The following is a 17,352-nucleotide window of genomic DNA, read 5'->3' on the forward strand; positions in this document are numbered from 1 at the left end:
ATTAAAGCACGCAAGATGGGAACCCGAGCCCTTCAAATCCCACCGCGCTTCAGGCAAACTGCTGATAGGCATTCTTTGGTACTTAGGAAGCCTAGTAGCCACTCATCAGAATATGTCATCACTTTTGTTGACTTCCGTTTTGCAACCTCTAAAACATATTTTAACAGCCAGCTGTTAGTTGAGAGGAAGGGCACTAACACTTCTTTCAAGCTCTGTCCTTGAAGGTGTTCATTTTCATTTTTCATTTCACCGAGAGCTTTTACCAGATTTGCCACCTTGTCCTTCGTACGACACTCTGCTCGAGACATAGAAGTCTGTTTCTTAATTTTTTCTTCTTCTTGACAGGGTGTTCGGAGTTAACTTTCGCAAGTATTTGCAGGCTATATGCATGTTGCATCAGAAATAATGGTACAGTTCGTCGCAAATTAAGTAACGCCCATTGTAGCAATGTCCTGAATAAGATTAATTACCTCTTCTGTCGACTTTACAGCTATCTCCTTGACTTTGTTTCCTCGAATGCACACAGCAGCATTCATGGAAGCTTCACCACTGCGATGAAACAGAACTCGCCGATGGCAATTGCCTCCGGAGTGGCACTATGCGAATGTTCATTGCTAAACATCAGAAAGATCGACATTTGTCCCCAGTGGCGGTGGCATACAGCTTTCTGCATTCCTGGAGCAGGCTTGCGTCACACGATCCACTACCGCTGTATTCTTCAACTGGCTCCACTGATGCTTCAGGATCAGTGCACTTTTTTTCTTTCTCTGCAGGTCTCCCTGCTGACTGTTTTTGCTCGTACACGTTGCGCTCCTTTCTCTTGAGAGGCAGGGGTTGCAACAAGTATTTTGGAGTGTCAGTAAACAGCGTTGAGATGGCATCCTTCGTGAGTTGCGTAACATCCCGTGGAATCTCAATTACATTTACCTGTCTTAAAACTTCGCTCAATAAAGCAGGGTTTGAAGTGTCGCTCACAAACGTCGACACTAGCTTATTCGTGTTAATGTGAGGGCAACCCCGATCCGGATCATCCGATATTTATATCAACGTCCAGGATTTCCCGTCTGCAACTCACAAAATAATGAGGAAGATATTCACCACTTGTGGGTTTGCCCGCCACTGAAGCCGACAATATCGGCACCTGACGGCAGTGGGCCTTTCGCCGAGCAACCCATCTTCGTACATTGCTTGCACGCAAGGGCCTTATCATCTTTCTCTTTTGAATTTTATTAGAACACAGCCAACCTGTTGTCTTTCATTTATTACGCCTTTTAATTTTCGTTTTACATATTCCTTTATGCCCTAGCTGAGACAATAAACAATGTTATTGCCTTTGCCGCCGCGCTTGATGTTCCGCTCCCACTCTTGCCCCTTCCCTGCGTCTTTCGGTGTCCCGAAGAGAGAACATTTCACCTTGCACGAGCGCTACCCGGTCTTGCACCCGGACAAGAAACACGTGCTATCACGCTTACCCCGTTTTCTAGACATGACGCGACCACATATCCATAAAAAAGGCACACTTGCACACATGCTAGCTAATTTGCGCGCATTCCGGCTCGCGAGCAAAAAAAAAAAAAAAAGTGCACGTGGTGCACGAGCCTTGCCATGGCACCAATTCGGATCAGCGCGGCGCAGACTCGCAGTACGGCCCAACCACCACAGCACCACGTACACAACGCGACGACGCTCCGAATGCGTACAGCGCCCCCAGCTGCGCTTTCATCCGGGAAGCGGCCAACCGGTTTCGTAGGGAACCCCGCTCGGACGGCAGACTAGCAAATAATTCTAGGGACTCTACCGCCGTCTCTCACGGACGGCGCGAGTTGGTCGCCCAGCTTTGAGGCGTGGCGTCACACAGAGGTCATGCGAAAGGTAATTTCATGTGCACCGCCGTCGTACCGCAAGGCTTGAAAGTGAAAGTAGTATTGCTTTCGTAATAAAATCGGAATACGGGCTCAGAACTAGGCTCGAAACTTTCATTCATTCGCATTTTCTCGGGCAGCTCAGATATGCACAACAGTACATACAGCTCAATGTCGCCTTTGCGCCACATGTTGGCGGCCATATGTAACTCAGCGCGTTCGGAGTACTTTTCATGGTTCCGTAGACAATATATCGTGCGTTAAGCCGTGATAGGAGCTCCGTAGCTGGTCTCTAAGGAACTTTTAGAGGTTTTAACTCCTGCATCTTCGCTTTATTTTTTGAAATACACCTACACGGAAGCCGTTGCCCAAGCACGGTATGTGTGCTCCTACTGTCGAGATCACGTGGTCCAGGTGGAAGAATTCACTGTTTTGGTGCTTTTTTTTTAGCGTGCGGGCATGAAAACATCGCAAAAAAAACTGGTCTGTGCTCGAGCAGCTAACGGTTGTTTTAATTTGTTTTCCCAAAGACGCCCATCTGCTTGGAAGCGCAGCGAGCGCGAATCAAGTGTGCGAACTTCTCCGCAAACCCGCCATCGGAGTTCTGTCAAAAGCTTCGCGTTCAGGCATTCCGTTCTCCAATCGCAAAAAGCGCTAATTAATTTGCGCCGCTGTTGTCTGTATATTTAGCACTGCACGCGCGTCAGAAGTTAAATGTGCGCTCGATGTCACAGCGAAAGAACTGCATCGTGGTGACTGACGGGTGGCATCGTCTGCTAATGCAGACGATCACGGAAGCTTGCAAGGTACGTACTTCCTGTCAGAGAAAAAGCCGGAAACAACGTTTGCGTATCTTTTGCAGCCCGTGGTATGATAAGAGCTGATATTTTAGTCTACAACAATATTATGTTTGGTGATTTTTATGTTTTCTTTAGAATGGTTCACGGTGCCTCACGTGCACCGTGCTCTCATATCTCCATGTCTCCATTGTCCGTGCGTCCATGCGGTCCATGCGCTTCCACTGCTTGGCTTCAACTCTACTTCAACCACCATGGCTTCAACCATGGACACTTTCGCGCTTTTTGTTCGGCGTCTTTCGAATGCTTTCTATCCGAGATGTCTTCATTGTGACAGGTGATCGACAGGCTATGCTCATAGAAAAGCATACTTACGTAAGTATGTTCCTCTATGCTCTGCTCTCTTTGAGAAGTCAAAATGTCAAATTAAGGTGGTGGCAGATCCTGAAACATGTGAGTATGCAGTGTAAATATGTGAACATTCTATTTGACTGACTTATTAGTGGCGATGTTTGTTGTGAGGATTCTAGCACGGTAAATAGTCATATTGCGGCCGAATTGTACGCTGTTAGCGCTACTGACAACGTATTTGGGTGACAAGGACAGCCTGTCCGTTTTGCGAGCCTGCCTGGATTTTGCTGGTTTGTTTCAACAGTTTTGACGTTGTAATGATGGTTCCGTAAAGTTGGGCCATTGCAGGGGTGTTTTTTTTCGACGCCTGTGGTATTGACATGTGTTGGTGTTGCTTTGATTGAACTGAACAGAGCGACAGGAGAAGTGCGTTCGATGGTCGCCGACGGTCAGAGGTCTCTCTGATTTGGTTTGCATTGGCTGCGCTAGTTCCTGATAGTGCTGCAGCGGTGCCGAGCGATGCTGCGAGCGTGCAGCACCGGTTCAGCTAGTGGAGGTAGAGGAAGGCCATGGGAAGGCCCGAGGGGCTGCTGCCGCAACGAGTACTACGCCAGTGTAGGCTTGCGGCCTCGCCGCCAGCGTGCGCGCAGTGTGTGGCAATGTATCTCTTGCTATAGCACGATCGCTATTGCCCAATTTTCGACGCTGCCGTAGACCTGTTGCATGCGGAAAGTGACGACTACGGCGACAGTGTTGTTGACTGCGGTAAGTTCGACGATATACGCATGTGGGTACCCGTGCGTTGGTGCGCGAAGATGCCACCTGTGTGCCTCGGTAGGAGCGAACATTGTAGGTAGGTGTCATGAGTATGGGCTTAATCCTGACTGTGTAGGGAGACATTTGGCTGGCTCAGTGGTAATAACTTCAGGGTTTCGACCATCAGTCCAAACACATCACTGCTGCGCCGCTTTCTCATTGCGCTGCTTGCATTGGCTCACAAACGCCCATATACTCTGTAGGCGATACTTCCATGCTGGAGAGTATATACATGCTGGCTGTGTAATGCGGAAATGACTTGCATCCACTGTCTGCTTGCCACGTGCAAACGTTATGACCAGCGCAACACGCGGCACGACACCGCAAAAGAAAAAAAAAAAAAAAGGCATAGGAAACGTTTTGATTGTGGCCACTGCTACATGTCACTAGAGATACCTAATGCTGCCATGAACACCAGCCAACTATTAATCATCAGCGTGCAATATAACTGTCCTCTATGGGTAACTATCCGCATCTGTTACTGGCGAATTATCCGTATTCTGCAGAATCAAATGCAGTGTTGTCTGCTCTTGGCTGGATGGCACATACACATGCTGCATTTTTTCTGTACTTCTTCCGCAGCTAGTGCTTGATGGATGAGAACTTGGGCAGAACTAGTCCTTCACCTTGACATAATGAGGAGAGAAGTACAGAAGCACATGTGGCACCGAAAAAACAAGGATGGTGATGGTGCACTCTTTGAACTGGTATATCCGGTGCAGCCAAATCAGAGGCCTCAAAACCATCGCCGCTCTTGGTCGCGCTCAATTTTAAGGTAGTAGACTTCCACAATAAGGCGTGAAAAGACCTAATATGATCTAGAACAACTTAGAAAAACGTTCATGTGGCTGTGATTATTCCAGATCTTGACAGAATTGTGCACTGATCACATCACGAAAATTCTCACGAGCGTGTCAATCAGACCCGCTTCTGTTGATTGATATATCTGCCACTTGGGGCTGACCAATTGTAGCGGGGCTAATTGTTATGTTTATGAGCTTTTGTGATGGCATCCTTGCCTAATTCAGCTTCAGAGGTAATTTATTGGTTTGCAATAGTTTTTGTATTTTGATCGTTCCATCTCACATCAAAGTGATGCAGCAGCATGCTGGCAGATTTGAGCATACACAAGCTTTGAAAATCTTCGGGCCAGTATTCTGGTTGAAGGAGGGCTATTTGAATTGAGGATAGAAGGGGCTTAGCTTGTGTAGTATATAAATGGATAGAAATGGTGTATTTCATACACTTTTCTTTATGCGTTCAGCTGAGTTGCTGTGCCTTTTTAATGTCACATTGGCTGCTGTCATCTTGCACTGTATTGTCTGGTGAGCTCACTAGAACTTCAGCCATCAGCTAAAATGTTTGCTACCTCTACCCAGTTAGCCATAAATGAATAAAATTAATATAGGCATTGCCTTCGATTATACTACTGATCATACTGTGCACACATCTTTGCACAAACTTTCCAGGCTTGCAGTGTTCGCAAGAACAGTGCACTTTTACCACTGTAGTACTAACGGGTGAAAGTTTTGAGACGATGTGTCGCTTGTGACCAGGGAGTGCCTCAACAGGGCAGATATTCAAACTTGCGTGGACGAACTTATAGTGCACTTTCTCGAAGGATCTCGTACTGTAGTAGTTGTCTGTCAATCTTGGCTGTTACTGGCAATATGAAGTTTGACGTTGAACTCGCTTCAGTACACTCCCTACGTGCCGCTGATCAGTTATTGGTTTGAGATTGTCACAAAGCCTAGAAATCAAACAATGACTGACTGGTCTTAATCATATGCCTGTTTGCATTTCCAAACAAAATTAAATTCTGGGGTTTTTATGCTTGAAGTGACAAATGGCTGGAAGGGATACTATAATGGAGGGCTTTGGAGTAATTAAGGCTGTCTGGGGAACTAGCGCTGGCATTACACAGCACATGGTTGCCTTGTGTGTTTAGCCACCTTCAAAGCGCAGTTTTTGCAGCTGGAGTTGTAGCGTTCAGTAGTCGACTGTTCTGATCAATTGGCCACCTTGGTAGGTCAGTCAGTTGCACTGGCTGCGTGGCTGTTTTGGTCAAAAAGTGACAGTCGAAAAATTTGTCGCTAGTAATTTTGACTTTGCTTGATTTTCCAGCCTGGCAAATTTTAGTCGTGAGCGTTAAACCAACCAACGATTCCTTGGAAGTAAACAGAACCTTGGTCGACATTTGGCTTCTTGTTCCCGGTGATGGCAACTTTCATTTTGAATGAGACCTTTTTGGGAAATTGACTTGTAGGTCATAATATCTAACGTGAATGTTGACATTGTTGACCCACTCCTTAGTCAAAAGTCGCATCTGTCCGCAGGCCTTCTATGATTTGCAAGTGTAAATGGGACATGTCACTTTTCATCAGACCATTTAAGGCATTCTCTTTTCAACCAAAATGTTACAATAACCTTTGTAAATCGTAAATGTTCATAGGCCTTTTATACATGAGTGCTATCATGTTGTAACTTGAGTGTTGGCAGTTTATTGGAGTATTTTAATGAATTTGCGGATGAAATATAAGTTTCATCATCAATACAGGGGAGGCTGAAGTAACATAAATACTTGCTCGCATGAAGTTTGGAAACTGTCTGAAACTGTACATTCTAGTATAAATTTTTGGGTGGTTAAATATAGATATAGCCTATTATTACCTTTTCATGTGATTCCTGTAAGAAGCATTGCTAGTATTTTAAGTTGCCCATTCCTTTCCGACATTGCACTTTGTCACCGGAAGGAAGTCATCGATTCCTTGGTTGTGCTTTCTTAGATCTCGTATAGTAACATCACGGGTCTGGCCCTCTGCTGTGATGGCTTACAATAGCAAACAGATGGGCGTGCTGGGTTTTGCCAGTTCACATGGGCTGTGAGAATATTTGAGTGCTCAGGCTTTTTCCTAGCCGAATTTACTGTATATTCAACTGATCGGCCTTAGGGGCTTAATTGGCTTCAAAAAACACTCTCTGCCCAGATTTGCCGAGGGCACTTTTTTGCATCATATTTAACGTGACATGTCTGAAAAATCTCTTCCTACTCATGTATGAAAACTCACGGTCGCATAATTACCATGATCTGTTTACAAAGCGACAGCATGCGTCTGTGTGCTCTTGCTTGTGGCTGTCTTGCGCATAGGTGGAAGTTGATAAAGAGAATGTCCAATGCACAATGTGAAAGACTTACGTGTGATGTTAGGCTGCGACAGTGGCGTATGATCTAATGCAGTGGCCAGTGAAACTGATCTGTTTGTAATTTGTAAGTTTGAATTGCGCTTGTGGCCATGAAGTGTATTATTTCATCGACTGACTGTCGAATATTCTGAAAAAAAATTCACCCCCAGTGATTTTTTTTTTAAATGCTATGCGCTCAGTGCTGTACCCGTACGGCAAAAACAGTCAAAGGTTAATTAGTATTTTTTAAAGTAAGCTGGTGGCATTAATTAATCATGCGGCGTCATCGCTGCCGTGACAATTCAGCAAACTTGGGACATCGCATGACATTATGGCATCATGAATGTCTCGACCAATCAGCAAGTTTTATGACTAACCACGAATCAAGGAGACATCTGCAGCGAGCATATTAAACCTGAATGCTGTAAACTGAACATTTCTGTGTGCCTTTTTCTTACAGGTGACTTAAATACATAGGACTGTGGTACCCGGCACTGCTCTACTGTTTGGCTACGTTGGTGCAAGTAACCTCTTCAGAACCATTCTCTGCATCTGTACTCCAGAACCTCTCCTATGGCCACTGCACCAGCACAGTATGTGCAAGCCAGCATCAAGAAGCCTCGGCAGCTAATTACCTGGCCAGGAAATTACCTGCACCATCTCAAAAAGGTAAGTGTGTGACGTGTCTTATATGGTGTGTGTGTGACATGTCTTAGATTTCCTGTAATAACCGGTGTATGACCTGCGCAGGGATGCAACAGCTGCGCCAATTGCGCCATTTTGATACAGCTGCATATTTCTATGTCAAGCTGCGCCATAAGCGTGAAACTTGTTAACCCTTTCGCTGTCACGAACATACCGGTACGTTTTCATGCTTCCCCTCCACAGTGTCCCCGACGTACCGATACATTCTCTATCGTCCATTCAGAACTGCGCGCCTGAGCGCAAAGCTAGTGCGCTTGGACAGGCTGCGCCATCTGTAAAATCTTTCTACAAGTTCGTATTTTCACCCCACGTTTTGTTGGTACGTATATACTGAAGAGTATGGAGCAGCCGCGCCCACCGCCGCCACCTTCTTTGCTGGGGGCGCAGTTGCTCCGCGTGTGCTACTCTATCGCGCTAAGCGATCATGCGGCGCATGCGTGCGGTTACGGGTTCGAGGGTTGTTCTGCCATCTGCCGCAGGTTTGCAGGTTTTTATTTTTGTTCTGTTGGCGTGTCTGCTATGACACGTGGCGTTCAGGGGCTCGCGCCGTTGCCTCTCCAATAGGTCGACACATAATTCGATCGCTGCCTTTGCTCTCTCTTGCCGCGCTCTTGCTTGCGGTTAGCAGCATCAGAGGAGGTTGTTTTAGCTTCTTTCTATCTCCCTTTGTCTTCTTGATTTCACAACATGCCATTTATCTCCGTTGTGCGGGTCACCGAAAGTGCGCCCTCTGTGCGCGCGGTTACTTTAGGATAGCTGACAGCGCGGGACCTTCGACTGCGGACTGGAGCGTTGGCTCTTTTGATTATAAATACGTTTCGAGCTCGGATTCGGTCTCTCAAAAAGTATTGAGCAGTTTTTTTCTTATATTATTATCATTTATCTAATTTATAATCAGGCTGATAATGATGATGATGTTAATTAACAACACCTACAGAACACTGAAATGGGCATATTTCGTTGACCATGTTATTTGTATAGCAATCATAATAAAAAATAAATCGCTATGCTCGTTCCCTGAAACCAAGCCGACACTGGGGGTGCTTCACGGCCAGAAACGCCCGACTGCAAAAGGGTTAAATTTGCCACGCTGTGCCAAAATGCCCCAACAAGCCGCAAACATGTGCCGTACTCAGGGACAACTTTATGTGGCCATGGTATGGCCAGTCAAAACGTTTCAGACACTGCATGGGTTGTGACCCGTGCGGTGAAGCATCCTAAGGGCCTGTTTATAATGAGGCACCACTGTTACTGCTTCGCACTGCAAAAAGGGCCGTGGTGGTACTTGCGATTTTGGAGCAATACTTTAACTCTGTTTTAAGCGCCACATGCTTTTTTTGGATGCATATCTAGTGTTTTTATGCGTCTCATGGAAGTTTTCGATATCTTGTTGTGCCATTCATGTACAGCAAAGCTGCTTTTATTCTGGCTCTTCGATAGGCTCGCTGTCCCGTCGTCAGGTAGTGTAGGAGGTGTGTCAGTTATGGCCGCTGTGTTTGTGCTAATATAACTTGATGTGGTACATGTGAAATTTATTGCGGGCATCAGCAGGTTGGAAAACGTACAGGTAATTTGAACTGAATCTATCAGGGAAAACCAGGAAAATTCAGGATTTTGAAAATAGTGGTTTGCTAGACACCCTGGGCATACCACTCCTTGTACACAATCTACAAACTTATTTCTATGCCTCTTGGTGCATCCCTTTGTGCGGCTTGGAACCGGGTTTGTGATACTTGATAATTTCGACAGTGTCTCTCACATCTCTGTCTGCGCTTCAGGCTTCACCAAAAATAAGCAAAGTCTACCAATTAGCCCAAGAAGCAGCTTTATTACCTTAGTTTAGCATCTTGCATTTGCATTAGCTTAGCTTTTATGTTGAAGTTCACTGAAGGTTATTTATGACGAACACTTCTGTCATGTGGTCATGTGTCTCTATGTCCCGAAATTTGTAATGAATGGATCAACACCGTGCTTACAAGAGTGTTGAGGGAACGGCAGCTACTCCAATCATAGAGAGACTCTCTTTTTGGACACGGCGGTGCTGCCGGGGACAAAAAAACTGTGCAGTGGGCCATAAGTTCAAAGCTTCCAAATGGGTTATGTGCGAGCGACTGCTGCAGTGAGGCAAAATTTTCAGCTGCAATGCCAAGTGAAGAGAGTTCTGCGGACCACAGTCCGGACGCTTTTCTGAGCTGGAGGCCAGGCTTGCAGCGTATATCACTGAAGTATGTGATCAAAAGTGGGGACGAGTTGTCCAGCTAGGCAATAAATTTTTGTCGTGGGAAGTGTATTGGTATGCTTCTTTTTTTTTTCTGGACGTGTAATTTCGGGGATGGTCGACTTACAATCGTGTAAATACGGTAAGGTGTTACTCTAGTTGTGGCATCTTGAGATGCAGGTGGGCTACGTTCAACCCTCGCACCAATTTTAGTTTGTTTAACATTTAACAGTAAGTGGAAGCTGTAAATAAGTAGTTTGTTTTTTTCATATGTAAATTTCTTAAATTGCCATAGTTCTAGTCATCATTGTACTTTTATTTCATTATGCTTTTATTATATGTGGAACAAACATACTACAGTAGAACCCCGCTGTTACGTTCCTCACTTCTGCGTTTTCCTGGCTGTTACGTCGTTTTCATCTAGTCCCGGTATAGCTCCCATGGGATGCAATGTATTAGGAACCCCGCTCTTACGTTGTAGCAGTGAGAACGTTCCCGCATGATACGTCTTAACCTGGCTCCCCGAATCCGCCCGAGCAACGCGCACCAGCCACCATTTTGGCTTTTGACAAGTCTTGGCTGGGCCTGGCTACGGAACTTGCTGGCAAGAAGCCGCACGCGAGTTGGAGAGGCTGGCACTAGATGGCCATACCATGAACTCTTCATGCCACCATAACCTTAAACCCACTTTTCTTATTTTTTTTTTTTCTTCTACAGTTGAGTCGAACGTAACGTCGTCAAAGTAACTTCATAACCTCTTCGAAGGTTTGGTGGCGTCAATGGCGTCTCGCAAGCGGTAGGTGCTTTCCCTTGAGGAAAGGCTAGCCATACTGAACGCAGTTGACAGGCAGCTAGTGTGGAAGAGAATGGATATTGCAAAAGACCTTGGTCTGCAACCCTCTACGCTTAACAGCATCATCTCGAAGCGTGCCAAAATAGAAGGTAATGCTGCGCTTTTCGGCCTGAAGGCTAAGCAGGCTCGTGGCCCCAAGTATACAAACCTCGACGAGGTTCTTCTCACTTGGTTCAAGCAAGCTTGCACTGCCAGTGTCAACTTTGACGGGAGCATTCTGTGTGAAAAGGCGATGGACATAGCCGACAGGTTGGGCATCACAGACTTCGAGGCGTCGAGTGGCTGCATCGACTGACTGTTTTCGAAAGAGGCACGGCATCGCTTGCAGCAAGTGTCAACTTAGAAACAGTTGACGATTGGAAGGCCACACTGTCCGCTACAATTGAGGGGTACGAGCCTCGTGACATTTATAACGCTGACGAAACGGGCCTTTTCTTCTGGGTGCAGCCATCAAACTCATTAAGCTTGAAAGGCAAAGCATGCCATGGAGGCAAATGCAACAAAGACCGATTGACGGTGCTTCTTTGTTGTGACATGGATGGCTCGGACAAGCTAAAGCCATGGGCAATTGAAAAATATCAGAATCCACGGTGCTTGAAGAACACTCACTTGCTGCCATGTCACTACAAAAGCAACAATCGTGCATGGATGACGTGGTCTTTGTTCGAATTTCTTTGGTACTTTGGCAACAAGATGGGTTCCGACTGCAGAAAGTTCTTCTTTTTCTGGACAACTGTGCTGCCCACTTGAGAGATCCGCCATTTCTTCGGAACGTGAAGCTTGTGTTCTTCCCACTTAACACTACAAGTCATTTGCGGCCATTGGATGCCGGCATCATAAACAACCTAAGGCATGCTTACAAAAAATGCATTGTGAAGCGCTGTCTCACGCGTATTGATCGCGGATAGCAACCTACGGCTATTTCAGTACTTGACGCTATGTACTACATCGCTTCAGCGTGGTCTGCAGTGAGCGCGTCAACTGCACAGCATTGCTTCGCTCTGTATTGCTTTCGCATAATGGGGAAATGGAAACTGGCACGGAGGCTGAAGGGTCTGAAGTATCTTGTGATCACTAACTAGCGGAGGCTATGAATGAGCTGGGGGCCACTGGAGCCACATATGACGACTATGTCGCCGTGGATGCTGCTGTCGTGATGTCAGAGGGCTAGAGCATTGCCGAGATCGGTTACGAGTGAAAGCGCTGAGACAAGGAGCACGAACTGCACGATTTCGATGAGTTGATAGAACCAAGCTTTGGAGAAGCTGTCGCGGCTCTGGACCTCTTCTGCAAGTACGTCGCACCTCAAAGCGACAGTGACACCAATGCGGCCTTCCAGGCGGTTAGAAATGCGTGGTGCTTTCCAATGAGCGAAAGAAATGGCAATCCACCATTCTCGACCTTTTTAAGTAACCTTTTTTTTTATTTCTTTCATTTTTAAGCTGAATAAATAGTTTCAAGTCAAAGCTGCACTGTTTTCATTCACTTTCGGAACTTTCCTTACTGTTGCGTTTTCCCGGCTGTTAGTTTTTTTTTTCCTCGTATTTTTAATGTGCTGACCAAGGCACCTATTCCAAAAGCCTGCCAAAAAAAAGTAATTTGAGTGCCTGCATGGATTTGTGGGAAAAGCAACAATTACAGCAGCTTTCATCAGTGGTTTTGACTAGGCACCTTCCGAACCTGAAGGGTATTTGTCACACACACCATTCTCACCTGGAAGTTCGATGTGTATCTTTTGAGAAGTGATATTTCTGCTGTTGAATGTCATTTGTTTTGTCTTTCGAAAAACCGCTTATAACAATGACATCTGTTTAGACACACTGGTTAGAGCAGCTTGATGTGCCTCAAATGACTTGGGAGATCGGGACCAGGGCTTGGCATTTTCTGAACGCACCAAAGTGGAGCAAAGGGCTTAATTACGTTATGTACAGGGCAATGAAGACTGGGCAAAGAGAGGGCGTGCACCCAGACGCACGCCTTATAAAATTTACAAAGAAGGTTCTAGGGGTGCCTAGGTCATCGTTACTTTCTGTGAGCTTGCACAGTGAGGGGAAATGTTGTGGTCCCCATGGGCACTTACCATTATGCTACTGGCATGTCTAATGCACAGGGGATGCCATGATGCATGCTCATAGCAACGTTGCTTACTAAACCTCTTGCAGTGTCATTGCTCATTCGGTGCAGCACCATTTGACAGTTCCCTTGGATGTCCCCCCTAGGCCCAGTTGCAGCATTGCAAACTTAGAACAGGAAACCTCTGTGTGGATGCAGTAACATGAACCTCATTTGCTGTCCAAGGTGTTTAAAACTGAGCTCTCCCGCAACAGGGTGCAGTTGGGTTTGCAGTGCTTCTTCTAAGTGTGAACCCTCGGGAAAACTGGGTGCTGGGCTGTGGACGCTTGTACCTATTCTTGTCCGGCATTGGGTTTTAAATCGTCAACTTCCTGCAGCCATAGAAGACGCTGAAGCCACTTGGCCAGCCGTCGCCTCCTGCCCTTGTTCCTCTTGCGAAGTACTTCCCCTTTCTGCCCCGCCCCTAAATGTGAGAGGAGGATTTTCTGCTCTCCGCAATGCCACCTTGCCTGCAGACGTTATTGATGGCATGCGACCGATGAGGAACGAGCTAAAAGAGATACTGTTTGCAAACAAGGACTCCAATTATAGGAGCACTGGCATGTGAGAAAAATGTGTACTCTGACTAACATTGCTTCGTAAACATTACGTTTTAAATAGCAGCTATATTTTTGCAGGTAAACTGTTGATGTGTTCGGAGCTGGGACATCATCATCAAATGACCAAGCCATGCTGGAAAAAGAGATGAAGGGAGCTGGAAGTGTTCAGTTGAAGTAGGAGCATTTCTACATTGATCCACAAGGTCAGTCTGGTGCATGTTCGTTTATTAGCACCAAGTAATGGTTCCAGTGGGACAGTGATGTGAGTAGACGCTTAGTGCAGCAAACATTGGTTCTAAACAAACAAGTATGTTGTTTTCTTTTTATCATTTGCTACTTGTTGACAGCTGGAACGGAGATGTTGATCTTCAACTGTTACTCAGCCTTGCTCCTTTGGAGGCTGTCTATCGCCAGACAGTATTCAAGAGTGAAGTGGCCAAGTCCCCTCTGAGGAGGCGCTATACCTATACAGTCCACTCCCGTTAATACAAAGTTCGCGGGGACGGCAAAAAAATTCCAATTAAACAAACTTCTAATTAAGCAGAAAGCATGTTTTGCAGGCTGTAAATGTGTTTAAATGCTTCATCTGCATTACTTTCTGCAGCAAAAAACCGCTCCACAATATCGAGGCTGGCAGCTGCATCGGCAGCCCTCGGTTGCGGCTTGTCTTGATGTCGTCCACATCGCTCTCGGCAAGAGGTTTGCCGGGCCGGACAATCTGAAGAATTTCGCCATCCATAAGCGCGCCACACGTTTCGACTTCATTGTCCACGGTGACAAACTCTTTAAAACGAACATCACCCAGAGCGGCGCCAAAGTCGATGACGTCGAGCTCGCCTGTTTGTGCTTCCTCCGAAGTAGGAGAAGCATCCTCTGGAGCTGGTGCCACAAAGCCGCTAACCCTGAAGCAGTTGACAATTGTCGCCATTTTGACACGATCCTCGCCTCGTACTGCGAGGAGTTGTCCATGCACAAAATCATCCGCTCAAGCAGGTGCTTCCTGTAGAGGACCTTCACATTTTTTATTATCTCCTGGTCCATCGGCTGTAGGACAGACGTGATATTTGCAGACAAGAATGCAAGGCGGATAGCAGTTAACGCCGGCACATTCATGTGCGCACTACATTGGTCCACTAGAAAAAGCACTTCCCGGTTGGACGACGCAAATTTTTGATCCATCTTCAACAGCCAATCGTTGAAAATCACCCACGCCTTCCTGTTCACCGCGTAGTCAACGGGAAGTGACTTTATGCCTTTAAAGCATCTAGGCTTGGCCACTTTACCCACTACAAGCGGACAACATCGTTCTGTACCAGTCATGTTGGCCGCAAGCAGAACAGACACCCTCTCCTTGCTTTGCTTGCCCCCGGCACAGTCATTGTCTTTAGAAGTCAATGTATTCTCAGGGAGAAGCCAATAAAAAAGTGCAGTTTCATCGGCGTGGAAAATATCTTTCGGTTCGTACTCGGCCAGGTACTCTGGAAGCTTTTCATTCTTCCACGTCGAGCATGTTTCTGGGTTCACGGATGCCTTCTCTACGCACACACTCTTGAACTCCAGATCATGATCACTTTAAAGCGCGTGAGCCATCCATCCGAAGAAGCGAAGTCTTGAATCTCCAACATTGCCTCAAGTGATTGGGCTTTCGCCGCAACAACCTCACCGCTGACAGGAAGTTTGTTGTTGCGCGCTTCTCTAATCCATATCCATATCCATATCCTTCTCTAGCTCTGGATGGGCGCCCGTGCGCATCCACTTCCTAGACATGTTAAATGTGTCCTGCTCAAAAGCAGCTAGTATTGTGCGCTTATTCTTGATATAATTAGAGAGGGTGTTAGGCTTAATGCCATACTTCCGAGCGATGTCCTGCTTAGCGCTGCCTCCTTTTTCCACTTCTCTCAAAATCTCGACTTTCGTCGCTAAGTGAAGCGTGCGGTAGCTTCCACGTGTTGCCATGATTGGTACCACAACCGTTGCGTGCGAAGTCCAAATTCCACTCGAAGCATGGAACCACTCGCGGAACGAAGCAGGATGGCGGCGTTCACGAGCAAACAAGCCAACTGACGCCACCAGTGGGGTGACACACGCCGCTACGATCAATCTAAAAACGTTGGCTCCGCTGGCCACGGCACCACGTTGTCGCTGCCATCGCATAGCGACTCAAGCCTACTCTCACCACTTCGAGGTGAGAGGCGCTGCGGGCACTTACGATGGCATCGGTGTATCTTGCCGTTGAGCAGTTTCAAGGTAGCGATGCTACAGTGTAGCGACGCTGCCGGATAGCCATGATGGTATCTGAAATGGCGGTCGTCGTTATTCTCGATTGAAAAATAACTTCTAATTAAGCGCTACTCTAAGCTTTTCAACTTCGAATTTTTGAAGGATATTTCTATTGGATTGAATACAAAACAGCCGGGACTATCATATCACTTCTAATTAACCGAAAATTCCAATTAAGCGACGAATTATCAGGAGTGGACTGTACACGAAAAATCTTCAGCCTTGCGCACTTTCAAGAGAGATAAAACATTAAAAACATGGCAAAGAATATTGAATCAGTCGATATTATCATTCAACCATGATCGAAGAAACATATTCAATTGTTTTATTCTGTTAATGGTCGGGACTGTTCGCATTTTATTAAAGTAGTAAGGAACATAATAAATACGAGTTTTTTATCCATAATTAGTGAAGATGCGGGGTATAACATACTTTTCCGACTGACGGAGAGGCCAGGCTTTACCGTTCTTGATTTTAAAAGAGCTGTGAAAGAAATTCTTGTGTGATATATCAAAGATAAATTGCTTATTCACAGGTAAGATGTCAAAACGTTCCATACAATCTGTTTCCGGTTTACTGTGATACCGTATTTACTCGCATATAGGTCGACCACGAATATAGGTTGACCCCTATATACAAGGCTCGCCGAGGAATAAAAAAAAATTATTCGAATATAAGTCGACCCATATTTTTTGAAAAACCGAGAAACATGTACACGACAAACCTTTATTCATAACGAACTTTGGCCACTAGCTAGTCGCTGTCAGAAGCCACATCATCATCTGAACTGCTTTCCTCTTGGGATGCTTCACTGGCGACCTCGGCATCCCAAAGGACGTCGTCCTCGCTTCCGTCGAGTGCGTTCAATGCAGCATTTCTTGAATGCTGTCCTGATTATCTCCGCAGGAAGGTCTTCCCACGCATCTTTCACCCATGTCGCCACTTCGCTGAGCGAGGCCTTCTTGCGACGTCCCATTGGCGTCATGGCTGCACTGTCGTTCGCTAGCCACTCCTTGTAGCATTTCGAGACGCGGTCCTTGAAAGGCTTATTGACGGCGACATCCAGCGGCTGCAGTTGAGACGTCATACCACCAGGTATGACGACCAGGTCCGTGCCTGCCTTCCGTAGGGCTTCCTTGACGCCCGGGCAAATGTGGCCTCCAAATGAGTCCAAGACCAGCATGTTCGGAAGGCCCAAGTCGGCGCCTGGTCGCTTCATCCAAACAGTCTTAAACCATTCTTTGACCATTTCTTCGTTCATAAACCCTTTATCATCTGCGCGGATGATCACTTTTTTCGGGAACGATTCATTTTTTGGAAGAGTCCTCCGGCGAAACACGATGTATGGCGGCAACTTCCAGCCATCTGCAGTGCAGCACAGCATGACAGTAAAGCGTGTATGCTCGTGGCCAGTCGTCAACAAGCGCACGTCTTTTGCCTCCTTTGTTGCTATGGTGGTACGACTGGGCATGTCAAAGTATACTGCCATTTGGTCGGCGTTCCCTATCTGGCCAAGACCATAATCCTTTTCATGCCGGAGCTTCAGAACGTAGCGCTGAAATTTAATAAGCCGTTCCTCGTATTCTGCTGGCAAACGCTGGCAGATGGTCGCTGT

At 46.4% G+C, this 17,352-nt stretch overlaps 1 long non-coding RNA gene across 2 annotated transcripts in view; it reads left to right on the forward strand.

Moving 5' to 3' along the window:
• Nucleotides 1-2,839: 2,839 nt before the first annotated feature.
• Nucleotides 2,840-17,352, forward strand: part of LOC146176629 (uncharacterized) — a 52,624-nt gene continuing 38,111 nt past the window's right edge. The window contains exons 1-3 of one of the 2 annotated variants that reach the window (XR_014701536.1): nt 2,840-3,034; nt 7,470-7,678; nt 13,536-13,660. This is a non-coding gene — a long non-coding RNA (uncharacterized LOC146176629). The remainder of the gene's footprint in view (nt 3,035-7,469; nt 7,679-13,535; nt 13,661-17,352) is intronic. The other variant, XR_014701535.1, reaches the window with a different exon arrangement.

This window comes from Amblyomma maculatum, chromosome 10, assembly GCF_055883805.1.
Source record: "Amblyomma maculatum isolate TAMU_Amacu chromosome 10, ASM5588380v1, whole genome shotgun sequence".
NCBI classification, from domain to species: domain Eukaryota; kingdom Metazoa; phylum Arthropoda; class Arachnida; order Ixodida; family Ixodidae; genus Amblyomma; species Amblyomma maculatum.